The following is a 19,555-nucleotide window of genomic DNA, read 5'->3' on the forward strand; positions in this document are numbered from 1 at the left end:
ACCTTCAGCTTCTGCTGGCTTCTGGGCAAGATCTGGCCTCAGGACTAATTAATACAACAGGTCAGCTCCATCAGCCTAATCCAGTTATTCAGCAGAGCAGAGAAGCAGCCCCTTCAGGGCAGAAAAACCCAAACTCACAGATCCAGCAAATAAACAGAAGAGCAAGAATACAGCCAATAAGGAGGGAGAAAGAAAGAAAAATATGAGTAAACAACTCATAAAAAAAGAAAAAGAGAAAAAGAAAGAAGAAATTACTGTTGACAGCTTCTATTCAGGTAATGAACAAAGAACAAATGGAACAGAGGAGGACCACCAAGCAAAAACTCAAAAACTCCAGTGAATTGGACTCGGGCTTTGGAAGAACTCGAAACACAATTCAAAAAAGAATTAAGAGAGGTTGATGAAAATTGGTAAAAAGAATTTAAAAAGCAAAATATGTCATCTGGAAACAGAGGCACATGAACTAAAACAAGAAAATAGCGTTTTAAAATCCAGAATTGACCAGCTTGAAAATGAGACAAAGAAAGTAAAAGATAAAAACAATGATTTTTAAAAATAGATCAAAAGGAAAAGGAGGATCAAAAAGTCAGGGATAAAATTCAGTCCATTGGAAGAAATCTTAACTCAGCCAAGAGCAAGAGAGTCCCAGATCTCATCCAAAGGGAAATTTTCCAAAATCTCCAGTCAAGCTAGCTGGACATAGGGCTATGATCAAGGGGCTGGCTCCTCTATAAATCAACTCCTTCCATAATCTTTCTCTCATTTCAAAGACCTCTCCCCAAAGAATTTCCAGAACCACATGTCTTCCTTTCTCAAAGTTAGAAACCAGAAGACCAATATCTCTCTTCTTTTCTCAAGCTCTGGCCAGCTCTACCCTTCATTGTAATTGTAATATGAGCATTGAGTAATTAATCTCCAATAATGAAATATACAAATGAACTTTGAGTTACAGGTTATATCTGTCTCCTGAGCACCTACAATAGTGCCAGGTACACAATAGTGTGAGAATTTATTTTTCATATACTGTATTGATTTCTATATATTAGGGGAAATTATTGTGTTTTCCTGTGTCTGAGATGTAGGTCCAGTCTGCTGTTTTTTGCATTCTTGGGAATCCCAAGAAATATCTTCTCTTTTAACAGAATTTGGTTAGTAAGTAAAGGACACAAAGATTTTTTTCTTTTTTTTCCCAGTGGTACTTTTATTTTTTGAAAATTTTATTTAGTCAATTTATAACATTATTCCTTGGTTACAAGAATCACATTATTTCCCTCCCTCCCCTCCCCACACCCCTTCCCATAGCCAACTCACAATTCCACTGGGTTTTACATGTGTCCTTGATCAGAACTTATTTCCATGCTGTTGATGTTTGCACTAGGATGATCATTTAGAGTCTACATCCCCAATCATATCCCCCTCGACCCAGGTAATCAAGCAGTTATTTTTCTTCTGTGTTTCTGTTCCCAGTTTTCACTCTGATAGTGTTCCTTCTCATAAATCCCTCCAAGTTGTTCAGGATCACTGCATTGCCACTAATGGACAAGTCCATTACATTCAATTGTTCCACAGTATATCAGTCTCTGTATATAATATTCTCCCAGTTCTGCTCCTTTCACTCTGCATCATTTCCTGGAGGTTGTTCCAGTTCACATGGAATTCCTCCACTTTATTATTCCTTTGAGCACGATAGTATTCCATCATCAACATATATCACAATTTGTTCAGCCATTCCCCAGTTGAAGGGCATCCCCTCATTTTCCAATTTCATGCCACCACAAAGAGCGCAGCTATGAATATTCTTGTACAAGTCAGATTCTTTTCTTGAACATAGACCTGTCCATAGGGAGGGGTGGATAGGTCAATGGATCTCTCACCATTTAGTTCTCATCAATTAAATTCCCTCAAGGGAGAACCTGAATAATGAATTCTTAAAAATCTATTTATTAGGCTGCCTGACTCAGCTTGGGTCATCCCTGATCCTGAGAGACCCATGGAGACCTATATCATTTTATCGGTTTGTAAGAATTAGAATAATATTTCTACCCAGATATATATTTTATAAAGTTTATTAGGAAGGGTAGACAATCATTCCTATAAGTAACCTGACCACATGGTCCCTAGCCTGCATGTCCTTTCCTCCTTCCCTCTCACTTGCCTGCTCTGTTCCCAACTTCTTCCTTCTTCCTTTTCTTCTTGGTTCTCCCTCATTCTCCCCCTTTCAAGCCCAAAGCCTTGACTTTTATTGACGTACAGAACGTACACGGATGCAAACCTAGCACCACTGTGTTATCTCAGGAATGTTTGATGGACAGCTCAAGCTCCTCAGGAGGAGGAGGGGATAATCTTCCTTGATACAGTTTATGATGCTGGCCTAACTGATAAAGTGATAGAATCAACAAACATATTCTTACCTAAAAACCAGTCTCTTGAGATTACTTTAATGGTAACAGTTTAAAATGAATAAATATTTGTTGTTTGAGGAGTGCTTCATTCCATACTTATATATAGCCTGTCATTTCCTATATATGACCTTTCAAATTTCCCTAGATTCTTCATATTCATTGTATAACAGACATCCAGCGGCGGTTATATAAAAATTTTCCTTAGTGGGTTTGGGCTCCAGAAGGAGCAAGTAGTCTAAGAAAATGGGTGATAAATAAAGAGACACAGACAAGTTAATTTTAGTATGGGGTAGCGTTGATCCCTGAGGACATTTTCCTTAGAAAAATAATTAAAGGAAAATGTGAGAAACAATACAACACGTGGAAGCAAGAGTCATGGGATAGATAGAAAAGAGGAAAAGAGTATCAAGCGTGAGAATGGAAAATCCAAGAGAAGGATCCCATCTTTATTCCAGTGTGGATTGGGAGGTGCTCAATGTATATGTAACAAAGCATAGTTGATTCACATTGGATGCAATGGCAATGATGTCACCTTCTGGGCATGTTGACTTCAACCCTCGCTTTTGCCAAATGTTAGAGTTTTCCCTGAACAAAGGCAGCATGGCTAGGTCAAGAGTCCGCTCACAAATATCAGAGTTTAACCATGTGTCTGATGACACAATATCCATACATCATTCATAGTTCTTAGATGTGAATATGATTGGAATGCTACACATTGTTTCTTACAATATAATGATATATTCCATTCATATGCTACAATTTCTTCAGCCATTCCCAATTGATAGGGAATCCATTTTAAAAAAATAATTTCTATAATTGATGCATTCACAGAGTACCTAATATGACATCTCTCCACATGAAGAGGATAGGTTGCGTGCTTCCAGGAGAAATGGGATAATGATAAAGGAAGTTCCTTGGAAAGGCTGTGGAGCATGTGTAGACATTCTGTAATTAGTTCCAGTTGGCTAACCATGAAAAGAAGGAAAGGCTCTTTGATTGCTTCTAGGGGTATTCAAAAAGACCTGTCAGCATCATCCATCATCATCATGGTATCCAGTGAAAGACATCTGAGTCTTTCAGTAACCTCCGAGGCCATTTGGCCCAGGGAATGGAGCTCAGCTTCTGTATTTGCTCTTTTCAGTTCTATTTGAAGAAACAGGATATCCACCACCTTGTGTATTCATAGGATCTGGAGAATTCTGTAATGTTCAAGTATTCTTGGCCAAGTTTTGCAGTCAACCCAAAATCAATGCCCTTAGAAAGAAACTACTTTCTGTACCAGTGAAGGCTGAGATGAAGACCCATTCCCAGAGTTGAATAGACTTGGTGGAACCAGTTCTGTGTAGAAACAGAGCTAAATCTTTAGCCTAACTTCCTCTGAGATTGAAATGATTTAGAGAAGATTATGGATTATGGAAAACGTTTATATACTAGTTCTTGCTTTATCTTTAGAGTAAATATTCCTAATCATAATGTTTAAATGGAGGTCATAGGTTCTAATAATAGGGGAACAGAGTCGGTGAGGCTCAAGCCAATGAAAACATAAAAGAAACAACCCAGCCTTTCAAAGACAACAAGACGCAACCTGACTCTGGGAGTGGGAGCTAGAATATACACATTGTGTTTCCAATTCTTTGCTTTTCATATAGTGTTTTATAGTTAACAAAGAAATCCTCTAGTTTAACCCCTTATTTGTTCTGACCTTTCCTGATCATATAATTTTCTTGAAACATCATTATAAATATATTACTTCTCTCCTCAAAAATATTCAGTGAGGGGGAAGCTAGGTGGTTCAGTGGATTGAGAGCCAGGCCAAGACAGGAGGTTCTGGGTTAAAATCTGACCTCAGACACTTCCTAGTTGTGTGCCACTTGACCCCCATTGCCTAGCCCTTACCACTCTTCTGCCTTAGAATCAATATTGATTTCAAGGCAGAAGGTAAGGGTTTAAAAAAAATTCAGTGACTCCCCATTACCAACAGGATCAAGTCCAAATGCCTTAGCCAGGCATTTAGGATCTTTCACCATCTATTTCAACCTATGTCATACTACTCCCCTTCATTCATGATTTTCTTGTTAAATAATTTTTCCATCCCTTGTTTTCATCCTGTCTTCCCCAATTTGGGGCCTTTGTAATCCCCATTCTTTTATTTTTTTAAATAAAAATAAAATAGATAGAAGAAATGAATTATCAAAGTAGAAAGAAGAGGAAAGTATAAGGAATGTAATTATATATTAACAAAACAAAGAAAGCAAAAGTAATGGATAAGTAGCTATGAAATTATAAAATACCCAAAATATGAACAAAGAATAAATAGCCCAAATAAACTGTTGTGATTCAATAGTTTGCTCTATTTAGAGTTCATGTCTAACTCTGCCACTAGTACTACCTGTGTGAATTTGGACATGCAATTTTACCTCTCTGGGCCAATTTCTTCATATTTAAAATGAGGTGAGTGAACTATATAACATTTAAATCCCTTCCATCTCTCAAATTTTAATCCTATAAGCCTGATGTATGGCTGGAATTCTCCCAGGGTTTTAATATAGAATCCCCAGATTAATTAATTAAGTAAGTAAAGGTTAAGGTCAAATTTCAAAACATCAACATTAAATGACAGTGTGAGCACCCTGGAGGAAACACTACATAGCAAGAAAAACATTCTGAATCACCCACAACTACTCCTCCTTTATAAGAAATAAAAGGAAAACTAGAATATGATATTCTAGAATACAAAAGAAATTCGTCTGCACTCTCAAAAGAATATGTCCTGTAAAGCTGATCTTTTATAATCAATGAAAAAAATGTGAATTTTCAACAAAATGGAGGAAATGCAAGTTTCCCTTGAATCAAAAATATTAAAAAAAAGAACTCATCATCACTCTTCCAGAACCCATTCCTCTACCACATTTCCCTATTTCTGTTAAAAGAACCATTCTCTAATCTCTCAGGTTTGTAATCTTGGCATCATCCTCAACCCTTCCCTCTTCCTCAGCCCAAATATTCAATCAATTTTCAAACCTTGTCATTTTTACTTCTACAATATCTCTCTTCCCACAACCTCTTCTCTCTATTCAAAGAACCACCATATTAGTTCAATCCCTCATCACCTCTTCTCCAGACTATTGCAATAACTGTCTAATTGGTCTGTGTCCCTTAAGTCTCTCCAAACTTTAATCCATTCTCTACATAATGATCTAAGTGATTTTCCTTAAGCATAGATCTGACAAAGTGACTTCTCTACTCAATAAATTCCAGAAGCCCCATAAACCTCTAGAATAAAATTTAAAAAACTTTTAAAGAAGCCCCTTCCAACCTGACCTCATTCTATCTTTCCAACTTCATTACATATGATGCTGTACTCTGCATTGCTCCAGTCCAGCCCTACTGGCTTTCTCTCTATTCTTTGCATCTGGCCCTCCATTTCCTTTCTCTGTGTCTTTGAACTGGCCATACTCTGTGCCTTGAATGCCATTTATCCTCATCTCTAGCTCACAGAATCTTTTACTTCCTTCAAGAGATGGCTCAAGCAACACCTTCTGCACAAAATCATTCTTAACATCCCCAAATGTTAGAGTTGTCCCTAACTACTTCATATTTATTTTAAATTTATTATATACTTATACATACTCCCTTTATAGAATCTATGCTCCTTGAGAGAAGAAATTGTTTCCTTATTTGCATTGTATTCTCAGGACCTGGCATAGTGCCTGGACATATAGTAGGTGATTAATGAATGCTTATTGATTGATTCCTTTTTTTAAAAGATGATTAAAGAATTTGGCATAGAAACTCATCAGATATAGATAGATATATTGATGGATAGATAATAAATTCTGGTATGCTTTGAGGATCCAGCAAAGCTATCATTTTATAAAACTCTTAACTTAAATACCTACCAGTGAGAAATAAAAGAGAGCATATAGATGCCCGAAATTCATAAGTGTCAAAGGAACCCAAATGAGAGAAAGAAAGCAGAATCACACAAATGAAGAAGTTCAGGATTTGGTGTCCAAATGAATCTGGATTCAAATACTTATTCCATCACCTACTTTCTATTTGACGTTAGGCAAATCACTTAAGTTCACTGGACCTCAGTTTCCTCATTTGTAAAGTGGCCCCTGAGGCCCCTTCCAGTTCTAAATCTAAATCCAGTTCTAAATCTATGTTTGCAAGGGGGATGAATTAGAATTGAATTGCCATCTCTTTTTAAATAAATAATATTTTTCCAAAAACAATTTTTAATATTCAGTTTTAAAATGTTTGACTTCCAAATTCTCTTTCTCCCTCCCCCAGCCCAGATGGTAAGCAATTTGATATAGGTTATACATGTGTAATCATGCAAAATATATTTCTATATTAGTCATGTTGTGAAAGAAAACACCGAACCAAAAAAAAAAACCCATCCCGAAAGAAAGTAAAAAATAGTATGCTTTGATCTACATTCAGATTCCATCAATTCTTTGTCTGGAGGTGGATAGCATTTTTCATCATAAGTCCTTTGGAATTGTCTTGGATCACTGAATTTGTAAGAATAGCTGTCGATCATTATGCAGTATTGTTGTTACTGTTCTCCTGCTTCTGCTCACTTCACTTTGCATCACGAACTCATATTTTTTGGCCAAGAACTCACATTTTCTTTTTAGTGAATAAACACTGGGAAGGAATCTATATCCATTCGATGTCTTGACCTGCTTTTGGTAAGTCAGGCTTCAGGATAAGTAAGAGGCTGATTTCACCTATTCATGAAGAAAGTTCCAGGGTGGGAATTCATAGTTAATTCCTTCAGACGCTGAAGGGTTTTGATATGGGTTTCTAGTGGGGATCTGTGGGGGGAGTGGGCACATCATAGGACTTTTCTTGGTAGGGGAAATGCTTCTCTGGATCAGATCCAGAGAATGTCTGCTCTCCATTCAAACTCTGTATGCTGCTGCTGCTTCCTAATTGCATATACATACACAGTCTCCCCAATCTCCATATTTTCCCTAAATATTTAATGGTAGGTATCCTGGAAGTGTTGTGCCTCATAAGCAGGATTACTTTTAGTTCATGCTTTTCTCCACTAGGTGGAAGAGGTGCAATTTATTTTATTTTGTGAGAATTTATTTTTCATATATGATATTATTTCTGTATTAGGGAGAATTCAAGATCCAGGTCTTGGACCTGACTCCTTCCAGTTTATAGTTTTTGTATTCTCTTTGACCTTAGGAATGTGGTCCTTTCTGTTTGTAAAAAAATCTTTATAGCTCTCTTTTTTGTGGTGGCAAAGAATTGGAAACTAAAGGGATGTCCCTCAATTGGGGAACCACTGAACAAAATGTGGTGTATGATGGTGATGTAAAACTATTGTGCTGTAAGGAATGATGAAAAGAATGATTTCAGAGAGAGCTAGAAAGACCTACAAGAATGATGCAGTGTGAGATTAGCAGAAACAGGAGAACATTATACATAGTAACTGCAATATTGTGGAATGATCAACTGTGATAGATTTTATGACTAACAGCAATACAATGATCCAGGACAATTCGGAAGGCTTATGTCAAAGAATGCTGTCCACCTCCAGAGAAAGAAATGTTGGAGTATAAATGCAGAGGAAAACATGATTTATCACTTGTTTATTTGAGTACATGATTTGGGGTTTGAGTTTTACAAGATTATTCACTTACAAAAATGAATAATATGGAAATATGTGTTGCGTGATAATACATGTATAACCCATATTGAATTACTTGTCGACGCCAGGAGTGGGGAGGGAAGAAGGGAGGGCTATAACATGAATCATATAATGCTGGAAAACTTATATGGAAATTTGTTAGCAAAATAAAATAAAGATAAAATATTTTTAAAAAAAGGAATGTGGTCCTTTCACAGATTCTGGCTAACAGGAAGGTTTCACAATGATTCTTTTCCTGTGCACATGACAAACAAATCACTTGTCCATCTCTCATTGTAGGGGCAGACTGAGAATTTGATAGACTACCTCCTAATTAGCTGATTGCCAATTAGGAATATCTTGGAATGTTCAAGAGAAGGTCAATGGAATTATCAAGAGGAGCTAAATGAACTCTTAAAATTATTAAACTATCCCCAATCATTCAAGAGGGTCTTGGAGATCTATCTATATGCCACTATTTTGGTTATGATGCTGGCCTAACCAATAAACATATATATGTATGTATTCAATAAAATGGTATTTATTACCCAAAATCAGTCTCTTGAGATAATTTTAATAATAACAGTTATGGCGACCATGAAGGGACCAGGACTCTTCCCTGAATCTTTCCAGATTCTATTAGAAACAATGATTCACAACCATGGGCCTAGGAGATGTTTTTAATCCATCTAGGAATGGATTTTCTGATAGACATCTGTTAGCCATTTGGTGACCCCTGTTCCAGATGATCAGATCTTCTATGTAAGAAATAGGAGGATGTGGATCTTCTCAAACAAAAAATGATCATTGAAGGAAGAAAGAATGGGGAGGGGGTGAAAAGGCAATTAGTACAGGTTAAAGACAGTTAGGGACAGTAAAGAGACCTGAAAGTGAACCTAATGCTTACTTCTCATGCTTGATAGATATTAATGAAGTTAATGAATATTACAAAGTGCTAAAGTGAGCACTTTGTACTTGGGCTTTTTATGTTGGTAGGTGCCCATTCTTTCAAGAATGAAATAAAGCCTTCACCTGTGTTTTTGTAAGTATTCTTCATATGTAATATCTATGACTAAAAAGTATATGTCTCATGTGTGCATTGTTTTATAGCCTTTTAGGCATAGTTCCAAATTGTCCTCTGTAAAAAATGGATTTGAACTCTGGACTTCAATCCCCAGAAATCCTTGCTCCACTTCCCCAGAATGCCCTCTAATCGCACTGAATTTTCACCTGGGCGAGATCACAAAACTTTATTTAAAGGATTTCTCCTCCTACTGGAGCACTCTTTCTACTTCCTTTTCGGGGCAGACGCGTGTCTCTTTCATGATGTGAGGTTGTCTTGTCTAGGCCTCTCTGGCCTAGGCATGTGCTTTCTTATTCTGTATTTCCTTTAATCCTTAACCTTTAATAAACCTCTAAAAATATAATACTCCTTGCAGAGAGAAACTAATTTCTACCTGCCTCAGTTTCCCAAAATTCCTAAATTTTAATCTTTACACCTCCAGAATGACTGGATTAGTTCACAACTCCACCAGCAATGCATTAGTTTCCCAATTTTGTCACATCCCCTCCAACATTTATCATTTTTCTTTGTTGTCATACTGGCCAATCTAATAGGTATGAGATGGTACCTCAGAGTTGTTTTCATTTGCATTTCTCTAATCAAGAGGGATTTAGAACATTGTTTTGTATGATTATTGATAGCTTTTATTTCTTCATCTGAAAACTGTGTAATAATGAAAGTAAAATATTAAATGTAATATATTAATTAAAAGAAAATTTGTTGTGGTCGCCATTTATATAATTAATGCTCAAGTCACGAGTCTGTAAGTAGCTCTTAACAATTAAGTTTTAATAAAAATGGAGATAAAGTAAAAAGAGGGAAATGTAGGAAGGAGACAGAAAATATCTAACTAAAATACCCTAAGCTGAATTAGGAAGCCAAAATCCGAAGCCCGCCAAGCCACCAAAGTCCCCTAAAACCCTTGAATGCACAACAGACACCAGAGTTCCCCCTCAAGACTGTTCCATGGAAGCACCAACAGAGAGACTGCTTCATGTTTCACACCACACCTTTTTCTTTCTGTCCCCCTCCATCACACAAGGTACACACCCAAAATGGGATGTGGGGTAGGACAAGCCTGGGAAGGATGAGCCTGGGGAGTGGATTATTATCTACACAATTGCTTATTCATATCCTTTGACCATTTATCAATTGGAGAATAACTTGCATTCTTATAAATTTGATTTACTTCTTTATATAATTGAAAAATGAGACCTTGGTCAGAGAAATCTGTTATAATTTTTTTTCTGAGTTTGTTGTTTCCTTTCTAATCTTGGTTGCATTGGTTTTGTTTGTTCAAGACCCTTTTAATTTAATATACTCAAAAGTATTCATTTTACATCTTGTAATGTCCTCTATCTCTTGTTGGTCCTAAGTTCTTCCCTTCTCCAAAGATCTGACAGGTAAACTATTCTATATTCCCCTAATTTACTTATATCACTCTTTATGTTTAAATCACATACCCATTTTGGGGTGTATGGGGTGCTCAGGGAGGAGTAGTATCTCTGGTATGGAGGGTATGTCGTGCCCTCCTAGGGCAGCTCTCCAGCCTCTGACCCCCACCTGACACCCAGCTCTCACTTGTGGCTCCCAGTAGCTGCTAGCATGCGGCAGCGGCCACACCCCAGGCAACGGCTTCAACAGGCCAGCTAAACCTTGTGAGGGTAGCCATCGGGTCACTGACCCCTGGTGAACCAGAGCTTTGCTCACCTAGCATGTGAAGACTGTTTCGGCAGAGCAGGCGGAAGAAACCAATAAGAAGGTTCACCGGCTGAGATGGCGATGCAGCAAAGCACTGTGGAGTGCTTAGGGCATGTTGGAGCACAAAAGACAACATGGCCATCCAATGCAGCTGAGGAAGTCTCCAGGTGTAACGACTTTTCGTGCCAATGGACCCAGGCTTCCAACACCAAGAGAGTGGGACTGTCTCTGTGCATCGACTTTTCCACTTAAATCTCTTTCACGCACAAGTGTCTTTGTGCACACTCATCTACATCACAGATGAAAGGGCACAAAGACAATCGTCATTCTCAGTTACCGAGAGACTACTACTACTACTACTACTACTACTACTACTACTACTACTACTACTACTACTACTACTACTACTACATACCCATTTTAAACTTAAAGGGTGTGAGATTTTGATCTATGCCTAATTTTTGCCATGCTGTTTTCCAACTTCCCCAGCAGTTTTTGTCACATAGTGAATTCTTATCCCCAGAGCTGGGATCTTTGGGTTTCTCGAACACTAGCTTGCTGAGGTAATTTACCCCTAGTCTATTCCATTGATCCACCTTTCTGTCTCTTAGCCAGTACTATAATGTTTGGATGACCACTGCTTTATAGTACAGCTTAAGATCTGGTACTGCTAGGCTATCATCCCTCACATTTTTTTATTAGTTCCCTTGCTATTCTCGACCTTTTGTTCTTCCAAATGAATTTTGTTGTTATTTTTTCTAGTTCTATAAAATAGTGTTTTGCTAGTTTGATTGGTATGGCACTGAATACATAAATTAATTTTGGTAGCATTGTCATTGTTATTTTATTAGTTCAACTTACCCATGAACAATTGTTTTTCTAATTGTTTAAAATTTTATGTTTTATATGTCTGCATTTTTTGTGAGGTAGCACTAAGAAATTTACTCAAATGAGTTGTGAATATGGGCATTATGCCGGGTTCTGTGTTTGGTCTCTGTGTGAGATTTAGCTTTTCAAGAAAAATATGCTCTTTAGAAGCAGGGGATCATCTAAAAATTGTAAGAAATCATTATGTCCTGAACCCTGAATTGAGTAGGAGTGAGTAGGGTCATACTGTAATCCCAGAGTGAGATTTAGCTTCTCAAGAAAAAATTGTTCCTGAGATGCACAGGGAGGGAGGAGTATATCCAGAAAGTGGAGGACACAATTAGGGCCTTTTAACTAATTAGATTCAATCACAAGTTTTTCTACTCCCCTACATCTGTCTAATTTTTTTGTGTTGGATTTTTTGCATTGTAAAATGTGGGAAAATCTTTGTTTTATATTTTTGTTTAATGTTCTCTAAAAGGAAACTATTTTTCTTTTTCTCTCATATATTTCCAATGAGTGGTCGATATCTGAGGAATATAGAGAATATGGAAAATTAATTTAAATGGATCTGTAAAATTTTTCTTGTTGGGAAAAATTTCCAAGTGATGATGTGAGAATTTTAGGTGAATGATTCCAATGTAAATAGAAGTGAAAGTTATGTTAGCATGTTACAAAACCTAGATTTGGTTTGGCTAATAGTTATTTTAAATTCCTCTTCTTAGATGAACTGAGATTGATATGAAGGTGATCAAGCATTGTAAAAATTGGCACTAAAATTCTAGGGCTAAAATTGAGTATTCTATGTGATATTATTTGATCTACTTTAGACTGGAGGTGATCATAGTGATATATTTAGAATAAGTCAAATTTCTCTGTTACTTTGAATTAAGAGCAAAGTGTTGAGTCAAATTGTTTCATTTTGCAACCTTGTTAGCCTAACATGAATGTGATCATTCATGGTTTTGGGAGATATTGTAATAGACTGGGTTGGATCCAGCTTTGAGTTCTAACAATTGTGCCAAACTGTTTAGAAAACTATAGTATGATATAAGTGAAGTAGGAATAGACAGAAATGTAACCAGATTACTAGAACTTGGAAGGATAATGTAGAGCTAAGCACATGACAAAAAGGGAGGGTGCAGGGAATTTGGTCTGTGTGGATGGTTTCCATCCCTTCAGAAATTCAAAAACCCCACCTGAAATAAATGTGCCTCTTCATTTGCTTTGTTATCTCCTCTTCAACCCCCACACCCCCCAGAACTTTAGGTGGCACATACCCTTCCAGTCTGAAATCAAAATTTCTTAAGCCTGCTTTGGGAAGGGGATGTGAAACTGCTCATTTAAAACAAATCAGAGGCCTTTGGATGATTAACATTTCAAATACTGACCCAGATTTTTTAAAGGAAATAAGAATGAGGTTATAGGTGTAGATGCACCCGGCTTTGATTAGATGCTGAAACTGAATCAGGCTGTGGCCTCATTGACAGTGAAGTGTGTTTCATTATTGAGTGTAATGCATAGTTTTAATGAATGGGGACTCAAAAGTAAATAATAATGATAAATTGTGGAAAGGAAAACTGAATCAAGCTCTGGACTTTCTGCCATTGAGGTGAAGCAAACAGCAATTGGAAGGTTAGAGTGAAATTGATGAATAGTGATGACAGTTGGTCGGGGGGAGGGGCGACTTGGAGAGTGACAGTTGCTCTTGAAGGAGTTTCTCTTTTCTGGCCCTCAGACTAGAAGGAACACTCTCTCCCTGTCTCTGGATAGAATTACCTCTATTTCTGGATTTTCCTAACTGTGTGCTCTACCTGGATTCCTGTGATCATGTCATTGAACAAAAGGATTTAAGGGAAATGTTTTGAACTGTAAGGCCAGTCTTTAGTGGTGTCAGCCCAAAGAGACAGGCCCCACCAGCTCTGAAGGTCAGAATGTTTTCTTCCTCTTGCTATCTACTGCTAAAGACTTTGAACTTAAGAAAACTAGCATAGATTAACATAGACAGGAATAAAAGAAACCCCCAACCAGTCTGGGAGTCCTGGTCTCAGCTCAAACGCTGAGAGAGACTCAAACCCAATCCAAACTTGTTATTAAATTCATCTTGAGTTAAATAACCTGCAGTCAAATAAGAGGACTGTCATTTCAGGGGGATATAGAGGGAGCTGAACCTAAGGACAGCCATTCAACTATAAATGGTCCTTATCAGACCCCTGCTGGGTGACTTTGGTCTGGGGGGAAGCTTGTCCCTCAGGGGGGTCTGTGCTTACCTGCTCTGGGGTATCTTCAACATCAATCAATAGAGAAGACATCTCCTCAGGCTATCATAGTTGGCCCCCATTTTTCAAAGATAGTCTCTCAACAGGGGGTATCTCCTTTTACCTCACCAGCATCCATATTCCCTCTATCCTCTCAACTCCTCCATTCCCTGTTACAAAACCTTCCTTATCTCCTCTACTTCTTTAATCCCTACAATTCCTTTAACTATTACAAAATATAATACTGCTTGTCATTATTATTTCTTTAATTTATTGATATTAGATGGTTTTATACAGGGTTTTAAATGTGACAAAGCAATTCTTACAAGATCATTTGAAAATTTGGTAATAATTTTGGTTTCCTATTTTAAATTCTTAAATGCTGTTTGATAAACTATCATAAAGATAAAATGTTTAAAAAAAAACAACAACTTCTCTTTAATTTGGACATTATTTAGCTAGGTTCAACCAGCAGCCTCTCTGAGGATCCAGGGTCTTTCTGCCCAGATGTGACGATGCGGTCAGATAAATGAAACGAGAACACCGTGCATTCAATCCACGTATGCAGGCATCACACACAGTGATCTGCCATAGTGCCGTGGTTCATTTATTATATAGGTTTTCAGATACATACACACAATCAATTCTCTATGTATGTGACATTCTACATTTTGATTGGATATTATCAAATCACCTAAACAACACTCTTGTGATGTTACTACAACAAAGAATTCTGTGATCATTTACTGCATTTCTACAACACTCTGTGATAGATATGATTAATTTGAATAAATCCATTTGTAGGTTACCCCTTGCTGAGAGGATCATTGTGCTTTTGGTCAGCTTTCACTGTCAATCACAATTGCTTGGGAGATGAATAACAAAAGCATCTTCATATCTAGGTGTGAGGACCTAAAGCAGACCATATTGGGGGTTTTCCTCAATTTACAAGTTCTGTTTTTCTTGTGTTACTTTGAAGTGCCTAGCAATGCTGCTTGGCTTCTGTTCATTAACAAATTCATTGGAGTGTAATAACTGTAGGGAAAGATTTATTATGGTACTCAAGCATTTGGCCAGTGTTTATTGTAAAACCTTAAAGCATATCTTGTGCTTGAGAAAGGAGGGATTATGTGCAATAATCTTTGGGCTTTAATTCTGTAATTGTAATCTTTTTGGAGTACTAATCTAGGGGGATTAAAGTGGGGCATATATTTATTGATCCTATAAGTATTTGCTCTAATATTATTTCTCCTGTATTGGAGAAAGAATAATAATTATAGCCAAGTCCATTAGTGGGGGAAGTTGAGGAGAGAAGTCACAGAGGGGGATCAATGGGGACCTCAATTTCTGGGGGCTGCTTTGCAGACCCCTTTTCCTCAGACAGTGACCTTGTCAGCCAATCAGGGTATGATGGCCTCCAGCAATTATTAAATTATGAACAAAATTTTTAAATAAATTATACATATATATTTAGAAAAGGTGTAATGCTGCATTCTAATGCATTGTTCTAAATTTTAATTTTAATTCTTGTTCTAAATTCTAATTTTGAGGCATTTCGTTTTTCTGAAGGTATTTGACAATGAAAATGATCAATTAATTTGTTAAAGTTATTGTATCAATTGGATTTTTTAAAAAAGGGAAAACTGAAGAGATGTGTTTAAATCTTCTTTTTGGATTAAAATATGTAACATCCGTTAAAATGGAGAAATGGAAAGTGGAGATGGGATTCTTTTGACTTATCCATCTTGAAAAATAAGGCAGGCACCTAAGTAAACCTGAGCCTGTCTGTGATTCCCTGCAGTTTGATGGTGAGCCTTTATGATCATACCTGAATTCAAACAGACTGGAAGGACCTAAGTGGATGCTGTATGCATTTTGTTCTCATCCCTTTTCCTCTCCTGGCAAATCAGTAAAATATATGAACACTAGATTCAATCTTTATTAGTTTAAAGCTGAACTATCTAAGCTATTGGTGTGTGACACCTAAGTTATTCAAATTATAGTTCTTTTGATACCCCCAGCCACAATCAAATAGATACATGTTTGGCCTTATCTGTCATTAATTATTTAAAATCCTTCTACAACTGGGCAATGATCTGGAAACATCTAGATCAGGACATCATTCTAATATAGTTTCACTTAGCGTCATCAGAAACATTTTTCTGGTTCAAGTTAGAAGAATTGTGTGCAATCTCATATCATAGAAATGTTTCATGCTCTATTTTTTGTTACTTCTACGTGACGTCTTGACTTGTTATTTATTATAATAGCAAACACTTGTGTATGGGTTATATTCTGTACTGCAAACAGAATACGTAAGCATATGAAGAAGATCCAAGAGCATTTCTCTATATCAGAGTATATAATACTTAGTTTATTTGAGTCTGGTTAAAAACTGATTGTGTTTGACTTGTTTGATATGATGTAGAACAATTTGCCCAGCTTTTTGCAAATGCCGTCCCAAGACTACTGTTATAATAGAAGAAAGAAGCATCTTGGGGTGAATTCATTTATGTTATCATTAAGCCTAAGCTTGGGAGTCACATGTTTGCAAAGTGTTGCCATCTAAGGCTCTTGTAGAAGGATGAGATTTGAGAGGCAATGATTGAGAGTTAAAACTTAGAGAAGATTAAAATGAATAACAAAAAAACCACAATAATAAGTAATTGAAGTGAGATAATGATTGAAGTAAAAGTTGTTTTTTTTTAACATCAGTTTCTTTTATTTTATAAGTGGTAAGTTCAGATGCACCTAAAACTTGAAGGATCTGTTGGCTTAGGATTCATTGGCAGGAAGCCCTGAACCATCTCCCTTTCTTTTATTTATTTATTTTTTTAAATTTTGTTTTATTGATTAATTAAGAAAATTTTTCCATGCTTACATAATTCATGTTCTTTCCCTTCCCTCCTCCTACCCCCTCCCATAAAAGTTGTTTAAGAAAGTAGAAAAAAATCAGATGACTACATGTATGTCAAATCTATTTCTAATTGTCTCTAAGGCATTAAGTATGTTCTAATGCCAAGTTGTAAAAACTGGATATATATACATTTTTTTCTAGCTCTAAAAGTTAAATCCTCAATGATTTTTTAAAACTTCTTTTAAGTTTGTTACTGGCAGTTATCCAAAGCAGGTAACTGGCTCAGACAAGAAGTAAAGAACTGCAAAAAGTATAGGAAATATATTCTTTAATGCAGACATTCATAATTGGATATTCTTTATATTGTTAGTAATATTAGAATCCCAAGCTCTCACCATTTGACCTATTGGCAATGCAAATTTTAGTGACTGTGTTAAATTGTATTAAGATCTATTTTGGGGGACCCTTCAAGTGGAGACTATGGAGGGACAGGAGGAGGACCCAAAGGAGGAGGAGGAGGAGGAGGAGGAGGAGGAGGAGGAGGAGGAGGAGGAGGAGGAGGAGGAGGAGGAGGAGGAGGCTCAGAAGATTGCTTCGTGGTTGAAAAAGATTTTTGGTGATCAGCCCAATCTGAAATATCTTGTATTATCTTTCAGAATGTAACAGAGTACAAGACAGGGATACCTCCTTGGTAATAGAAGACTTGAAACAGAAGGCAAAAGAATATGAATCAGAAGCCAGGTATCTCCAAGATCTTATGGAAACTGTCACTCTGCCCTTCACCAGTCTCTCTAGTATCGGAAGCAGCTATCTTAATGCTTTGGTTGACAGTGCATCGGTGCTTGAAACAAAGCTAGTTTTATCCCTGCAGTGAACAGTTTGACTGCTGATCTTTGTTGCACCAAGAGCAGAAATGAAGAAATGGAGCACAAATTGAGCAAATTGGGGGGAAAAAAAATCTAACTGCAACTCTAATGCTAGAAAAATGTCTATGAGAGGACCTCTAGAAGGCAGAACTGCATCTTTCCATGGAAAGAGCCAAAGTTGATAGTCGAATTTCAAATATCAATTTTCTAAAAGCCAAATCTGATGATCTCAGATTAAGAATCAAAATTGCAGAGGAGCAACTTTCAGCTTGAGGGATGGATGCTCATCAGTCATTCTTGACACTTTCAGAGAAACTGGACAAACTCAAACAACAGATGGCACCTTTGAAGAAGAGAATGGAATCCTATTTAGACTTAATGCCGAATCCTTCTCTTGCTCAAGTAAAAATTGAAGAAACCATGCAAGAACTGAATTCTACGGATGCTGAGCTCACAATGAAGGTGGACATGATAGAATTTTTACCAGATCAAAGTAAATGTCGATTTACCTAAGTGAAGTGAATGAAAAAGGACTTAAAAATTTTGAGTGTATTTTTTGTCTGCCTTCTCTAATCCCTTATTCCTGTGTTCTCTGCATGAAATGATAATGTCCTTTATTTTAAAAAAATACCAATATGTATTGCCTTTTTGCATTCAAATATATATTTTCTATAAACTTAAAACAAACTATTGTCTTGGTTGTCCAAAAAAATCTATTTTTCAAGCAATTTTAGAGAAAGATGCTATTAGTGACCTGGACCAGGAGGAAGCAAACCTACCAAAGAAACCATTCTGAGGACCAACATGACTCTAGCTGGCCTAAAAAATGACCACAATAGAAGATGACTCCAGAAATCAGATTGCTGCATCATAAAGCTCTGAGTCTTTGGACATAATGGACTGGACAGTTGGCATTGAGTCACCTATCCCTTTCATGTCTCTCCCATGTGCTGTTTGTTTATAAGACCCTTGTGCCAAAAGGGAGAGTGCCCCTTAAAGTCTCCCTACCAATGTGCTAATCAATCATTTTTAACCTCAAGTTGAGAAATACCTAAATATCATAGTTATGCCCTTCATGCAATGTATAGTCATCACATTTGGGGTGCTTCATTGGGCAAACTGAGGCCCAGTTTCTCTAAGAAGCAGAGAGGGAATTGCAAGAATTTATTTTTTATCTACTGTATTATTTCTATATTGGGAAGAACACCTGGACCTGGCAGCTCCATCCAGTCTATATGGCATTCTCTTTGTCCTTACAGTATGATCCTTTCATGATTTTGGCCAATAGGAAAGTTTTACAATGATTCTTTTCCTATGTACATGACAAACAAATCCCTTATCTGTCTCTCAGTGTGGGGAAAGGCTAAGAGTTTGATGGACAACCTCCTAATTAGCTCTTTGTCAATTGGAAATGTCTTGGCATGTTCAGGGGAGGGGCTGAATAATGAACTCCTAAAATTATTAAGCTTCCTGACCCAGTTTCCAGGTCCCGGATCATTCAAGAGGGCCATGGAAACCTGTCTGTCACTTTATCAGTTATGAAACTGGTCTAACCAATATATATATATATTCAATAAATAGATATTTATTACCCCAAATCAGTCTGTCAAGATAATTTAAATCATAACAGTTTGCATGTGTACGTTTCTTGTCTAGTGCTAAAGGAATCTGCTTTTATTGTCATAAACAGCTGATTATCTCAAGAGACTAAAGGATCAAACTTCCTAGTTACTTAAATACAGAACAGTCATTAGTAGCTAAAAGTACTCTCTGATGTTTGACCAGCACACCACTATGGGCAATTCAGAGTCAGAGGAACTTTACTCAGGTGAATCAACTCATGGTCAATTAGTCAAATAAATTAGAGGGGGAAAAATAACTTTTTGAA

The 19,555-nt window shown here is 36.9% G+C and overlaps 1 pseudogene; it reads left to right on the forward strand.

The window, feature by feature from the left end:
- The window catches only part of LOC103093999 (HAUS augmin-like complex subunit 1), a 43,061-nt pseudogene extending 23,803 nt beyond the window's left edge, over positions 1–19,258 (forward strand).
- Positions 19,259–19,555: the final 297 nt, after the last annotated feature.

Source organism: Monodelphis domestica, chromosome 2 (genome assembly GCF_027887165.1).
Source record: "Monodelphis domestica isolate mMonDom1 chromosome 2, mMonDom1.pri, whole genome shotgun sequence".
Taxonomy (NCBI): Eukaryota; Metazoa; Chordata; class Mammalia; order Didelphimorphia; family Didelphidae; genus Monodelphis; species Monodelphis domestica.